General features: G+C 33.0%; 1 pseudogene across 1 annotated transcript; it reads left to right on the top strand.

Moving 5' to 3' along the window:
* Window positions 1–4,506: 4,506 nt before the first annotated feature.
* Window positions 4,507–5,551, top strand: LOC107133666 (annotated as a pseudogene). Its single transcript, XR_007345353.1, has one exon. The product of XR_007345353.1 is annotated as a ubiquitin-like-conjugating enzyme ATG3 (transcript).
* Window positions 5,552–6,784: the final 1,233 nt, after the last annotated feature.

The raw sequence follows: 6,784 nt of genomic DNA on the forward strand, positions 1-6,784 counted from the left end.
CCTCATAACATAATTGATAGACCTCTGAAAAATAGACCTAGTACTAAGTGACACTCTGGTCACTGGGATGTGATCAATGTTCTTTTTTATCATAGGGCAAGTTTGACTCATGCAGATAATCCTTAGGGACTAGCCAGTTTAATGTTCTGTCTCTAAGTCTGATTTTGTTTCCCTGCAATTTTGGGGGAAGCAATTGGGTCTGGAGCCAGCACAGCTTGATTGACAATTGACAGGAAATGTGTGACCAGGTGTCACATATCCATCTGTTACCAGGCCAGTGCTAGAGGCTTTCTCCAGTTGCCCACATGTACAAACGGCAAGCTAGGATGTTGATTTCCCATCTAATGTACCAAAATAGATTATAAAAAATATTTAAAATTATGGCCACAAAAAGATAACAAAAACATTTTGGAAATGCAGAAAAGCAAAGTTTATTTTGCATGTTGTGGACTTAAATGAAGTCTTTCCCAAAGTTTGAGCACAGCCCTTTGTCCTCAGTGTTTTTTCTCCAGGTAGCTCTGATTCTTGCCAGAGATGCTGAGCAATATGATTACAGATGTATAAACTAGCAGTATGTAGGTATTAACAAAGATAAAAATAAATGTGAGGAAAGAGTCGCTGCATCAACAAAACCAGCTAAAATGGGCTGGGAACCACTAAAATAGATTTAGGGACGCCTGAAAAGACTGTCCATGGGCAGCATAGGGGTTGAAAAATTGGATACTCTTCCTTTGAGTAGAGTCCTGAGGAGACTCCTGAGTTACAAACTCCCAGCACAGAATGGCAACAGCCAGACACTAGGGATTTGTTGATCTAATCTAATATTTCTAGAGCAGTCACCACTCATCAAGGTCCCTGAGATCTGATTAGACTAAGACCCACCTGCTGGAACTCCATTTATATAATTCTGCAGTGGTCCTATCCAGAGAATGCATCAATCTTGTCTAACCAGACAAAACTCCCAGTTGACCGTATTATCTTATACTGGTGAGAATGGAAACTGAGATTTTTTTGAACTCTAACTCATAGCTTGGTGAGTAACATAAAAAGAGAAGGAGTTTAACAACCCTCATCCCTTGCCCTTGTGCACTCAGTACATAGATCAAGAAGAAATGAAAAGAAATACAGGTGAACATAGACAATGACCAAATAATTTGATTATTTTGATAACCTCAGTGAAAATGATTCATTAACTTCTTACTAATTTTTTTCTTTTCATTTTGATTTTGTTTTTCTGTGTGCTTTTTTCTCTGTTGATTTGTTTATGAATATATATATTTTTTAGCACTTTTTAAATGTATCAATTTTTCTCTTGCCTCTGGAGCTTATATGGTTTTAGCATCATATGTAGTATTTTTGTATTTTTTTCATTTGTATGTTTCTCTTCCTCTTTTATTATGCTAACAGACAAATTCTGTTTTTCAATTTCACTCTTCTCTTTTTCTTTATTTTTCTCCTCTTTTCTTTTAACTATTGCATTGTATATCTCCTCTGCATTCTCTCTGCTCACTTTTTAAAATTATAAACTCATTTCTACATTCTACATATATTTTCTTCTCTCCCCATTAACTGTATTTTTACCATCTTTTAGCATGTATTGAACTATATAACTCCTGGACCCACCATTAATGGTATTGCAATTATTACTGCTGTGGATGTCATACTTGATAAGTTTTTATGAGAGATATATCTCATATATAAAAATATGGTTACATATTTTTAATGAAAGCAATTGCTGTCATTGCCATTTCTGATTCTTTTTTTTTCTTTTTTTTCTGACAATTAACATTGAACATGTCATAGTAGAAACCAAGAATTTAGTTTAATCCTGTGTATTGTTTGGCTGTGTTTTTACTATTATTTGTTTTCATTTATTCTGTGAGGTACTTGAACTACAGAAACACTACAAGTTCACAAGGTAGAAATTCTGCTAATGAACTAAAATCAAACAAAAGACAGCACACCTTGCTCTATGAATTAATGACATTCAATCTTCAGCTATATTTTAATACAAAGAATACAAGAGACAAAACTCCAAACTAATTACCAGGCTCAAGTAGAAATGGCTAGGTTTTGTCTTCCATGTTTCATCTATATACATCTATTGCTAGAGGAGAAACACAGAAATAACACAAAGTCTGTGGACACACCTATGAGGGGTATCTCAATCCATATCACTCTAGGTCACTGTACTAATTAAATATTTTGCTGTTAAAAGGCACACAAATAAGAGAGGAAAAGAAATATCTTCCACCAGATCCAAAGAATCCTACATATGAATACAAGAAATATGGAGGAAAAAGCAACCTAACACAAAACTTTGTAAAGGTCATAATTCATTATCAAATGATCCTAAAGTATTGAAATAGACAAAATATCAGATAAGATATTAAAAAAATATATTATTAAAATGATCAATGAATTCAAAGGAAATACAAAAAAAATTAAGGAAGTCAGTACAGAATACAAATGAGAAATTACATCCTATGTATATATGAGATATCAAAGTACATAAATGCATTCTACTGCAATGTACAAGTAATTAAAACAAATAAAATTTTTTTAAAAGAAGACTTGTTGATTGCACAAATTCTTCAGGAAATTAATAATAAAAAATTGCCCAAACGTCAGAATGACATGGACATCTAGATACAGGACACATTTAAAACACATGTAGATAAGACCAAAAAAATAACTCTCCCTGACATATTATGATTAAAATGCCTAACATTCAAAATAAAGATAGAATTTTAAAAGCTTCAAAAGAAAATATCAAGACACATTTAGAGGCAAGCTAATCAGAATCATTTCTAATATTTCAGCACAAATTCCACAAGTCAGGAGGATTTGTGACAACATTCTTCAACAAAGATTGCTGTATCCAGCAAACCTATCATTTAGAGTTGAGATAAAAATAAATGCCTTCAAAGATAGGCAGAAACTAAAAGAAACCATGACCACTAAATGAATAGTACAGAACTTACTTTTTAAAAAATTCACAGAAAAAAAATTTTAAAGAGAAGACCAGAGTTCACAAAAGAACAAATCACATTTGAAGAATAGCTAAATAAATTAGAAACAGGACCAAATTAAGCATGACAAATACACCAAAATAGCAGGAATCAATAAACATCCCTCTATATAACATTGAATGTAAATGTTATGAACTCTTCAATTAAAGAATGGATCAAAAAATAATATCCAACTATATGTTGTTTCCAAGAAATATAAGCAAAGAAAACTACAGACTAATAGAAAAAGATGGAAAAAATTCATTATGAAATGGAGATTGAAAACAAGAACTAATTACTATTATATCCAACAAAACAGATTTCACCCAAAATTAATCAGAAGAGACAAAGATGGTCATTTCGAATTAGTAAAGGGAAAATCAAACAAGAATATATAATAATAATCATTATATTGATATACCAAACATGAGTGTAACTAATCACATAAAAGAGACAATTCAAATTGAAAGTCCAGATGGACCCCCATACAATAATATTGGATTATTTCAATATGCTTCCTCACAATTACATAGGCTATTCATACATAAAAGCAATAAAGATTTTTTTGAACCTAAAAAATATTATAAATCAAATGGACCTAACAGATCTCTATGAAATATTTCATCCAATAGCAGCTTAAAACACTTTTTTTGCAGTGGCCTATGGAATTTTCTTCAAAATAGATTGTTTTAGACCACAAAGCAGCTCTTGGAAAATAAAAAATTTGATATAATTTCTTACATCTTTTTATATAATAATGGAATAAAATTAAAGATCAATACCAAGACACATTACAGAAACTATATAAACACATGGATGCTTAATAAAAGTATTTTGAATAAATAATGGGTCATGGAAGAAATCAAGAAAAAAATTCTTAAAAATTTTAGACTCAAAGGAGATCAGGTATAAAACATAACATAACCACTTGGACAGTATGAAGGCAGATTGAAGAGTAAATTTTATAGCAATAAGTGCTGACATTAAAAAATCAAGGAAAAATAATAAAACAACCTAATGATGCATCTCAAGGCCCTAAGGGAAAAAAAGAACAAATTAATTCCAAAATCAGTAGAAGGAAGGAAATATGTATCATCAGAGTTCAGATCAATAAACTTCAAAATTAAAAAAAACAAATACAAAAACCAATGAGACAAAGAGTTTGTTCTTTAAAAAGATAGCAATATGGATAAGGCCTTAGCCAAACTAAGAAAAAAAAGTGGGGGGAGGAGTAAATTAAAATGAGAAGTCACTACAGATATCTCAGAAATACAGCATATAATTGGGGAATATTTTGAAAACTTATGCTCCAATAAGTTAAAAAACCTGAAAAATACATGTATTTCTAGACAAATGTGAGCTCCAAAACTAAATCAAAAGAACATATATAGCCCGTCCTGACCTGTCCAGTCCCTTCGGGTGCTGCCACCTGGGTGCCTTTGCGAGTTGGAGGCATTGGAGACATCTTTTGACTTCCCGGCCCCTATCCCGGCTGCCCTCCCCATCCCATCGCGGGGCCAGCCGCTGTTCCGACCCCAGGATGCAGAATGTGATTAATACGGTGAAGGGAAAGGCACTGGAAGTGGCTGAGTACCTGACCCTGGTCCTTAAGGAATCAAAATTTAAGGAAACAGACATGTAATCACCCCAGAAGAGTTTGTGGCAGCTGGAGATCACTTAGTCCACCGCTGTCCAACATGAAAATGGGCTACAGGGGAAGAATTGAAAGTGAAGGCATACCTACCAACAGGCAAACAATTTTTGGTAACAAAAATGTGTCATGCTAAAAGTGGTGCAAACAGATGGAATATTCTAATGAATTGGAAGCTATCATTGAAGAAGATGATGGTAATGGAGGATGGATAGATACATATCACAACACAGGTATTGCAGGAATAACTGAAGCAGTTAAGGAGATTACATTGGAAAACAAGAATAGTATAAAACTCCAAGATTGCGAAGAGGAAGAAGAGGAAGATGAAGGAGAAGCTGCAGACTTGGAAGAATAGGGAGAGTGGATTATTGGAAACAGATGAGGCTACCCTAGACACAAGGAAAATAGTAGAAGCTTGTAAAGCTAAAACTGATAATGGAGGTGAAGATGCTATTTTGAAAACCAGAACTTATGACCTGTACATCAATTAAGATAAATATTACCAGTCACCATGATTATGGTTGTTTGGCTATGATGAGCAATGGCAGCCTTTAACAATTGAGCACCTGTATGAAGACATTAGTCAAGATCATGTGAAGAAAACAGTGACCACTGAAAATCACCCTCATCTCTCACCACCTCCCTGTGTTCTGTTCACCCATGCAAGTATGCTGAAGTGATGAAGAAAATCATTGAGACTGTTGCAGAAGGAGGGGGAGAGCTTGCTGTCCATATGTATTTTCTAATTTTTTTGGAATTTATACAATCTTTCATTCCAACAATAGAATATGACTACACAAGACACTTCACAATGTAATGAAGAAAACATAGAATCTATTCCTAATTATTGGTTCGGATTTTTAAATAATTAACACATAGGTGTGACCATTGGCCATATTAACCAATATATACAATTTCTCTAATAAAAGGACTTATATGTTTATGCATTAAATAAAAAATATTTCACTACCAGCCTTACTTGTTTAAAAAAATGTGTGTAAAGAGGGAAACAAAAGAACATACATATATAGAATCATGTCATCATCAAGTAGTGATAGTTTGAGTTCTTATTTACCTATTTGTATTCTTTTAATTTCCTCCTTCTATCTAATTACTCTGGCTAGAGTTTCAAGAATGATGTTGAATAGAAGTGGTAAAATAGGATATTAAACTATAATTATTTACTAATGATATGATTCCATATCTAGAAGATCCAAAAGATTCCACCAGAAAACTTCTCATATTAATAAATGAATTCAGCAAGGTAATAGGATGTAAAATCAACACACATAAATCAGATGCATTCCTACACATCAGTAATGAATTCACTAAAGAGAAATTTGGAAAAACTACTCCATTCACAGTAGCCTCAAAAAAAAAAAACAACAACCTGGAAACCAATCTAAAAGAAGAGGTAAAAGATCTCTTAAAAACTACCAAATACTAAAGAAAGAAATTGAAGAGAACTTCAGAAGATAGAAAATCTCTCTCTTGGAGAGACACAATTAATATTGTCAAAATGGCCATACCACTAAATGTGTTATATGGATTTAATGCAATTCCTATTAAAATTCAAATGGCATTTTCTATAGAAATAGAAAAGGCAACCATGAAATTTATTTGGAAAAATAAGAGACCCAGAATAGCCAAAATAATTCGCTTTTCCAACTAAAGTGAAGTAAAAGTCATCATCATATCACACATTAAACTGGTTTACATAGGTAAACAAAGAACAGCATGGTATTGGCACCATAGTAGGTACATAGACCAACGGCACAAAATAGAAGACATAGAGAAAAACCCACATAAATACAGTTATCTCATACTAGACACAGGTGCTAAAAAAACATTCACTGGGGCAAAGATAGCCAATTTTAAAAATGGTGCTGGCAAAACTGAAAATCCATATGTAGCAAAATGAAATTAAACTTCTATATTTTACCCTACAAATGAAGCAATATATACTGGCTCAAACTTAGGGACTAGAACAGGGACCCTATGCCTATTGGAAGAAAAAGTAGACCCAAATCTTCACCATGCTGGCCTTGAATCTGACATCCTTAATAAGATCCCTAAAACACAAGAAGTAAAATCAAAATTCAACAAATGGGATGGGTTC

Source organism: Marmota marmota, unplaced genomic scaffold (genome assembly GCF_001458135.2).
Source record: "Marmota marmota marmota unplaced genomic scaffold, marMar, whole genome shotgun sequence".
NCBI lineage: Eukaryota > Metazoa > Chordata > Mammalia > Rodentia > Sciuridae > Marmota > Marmota marmota.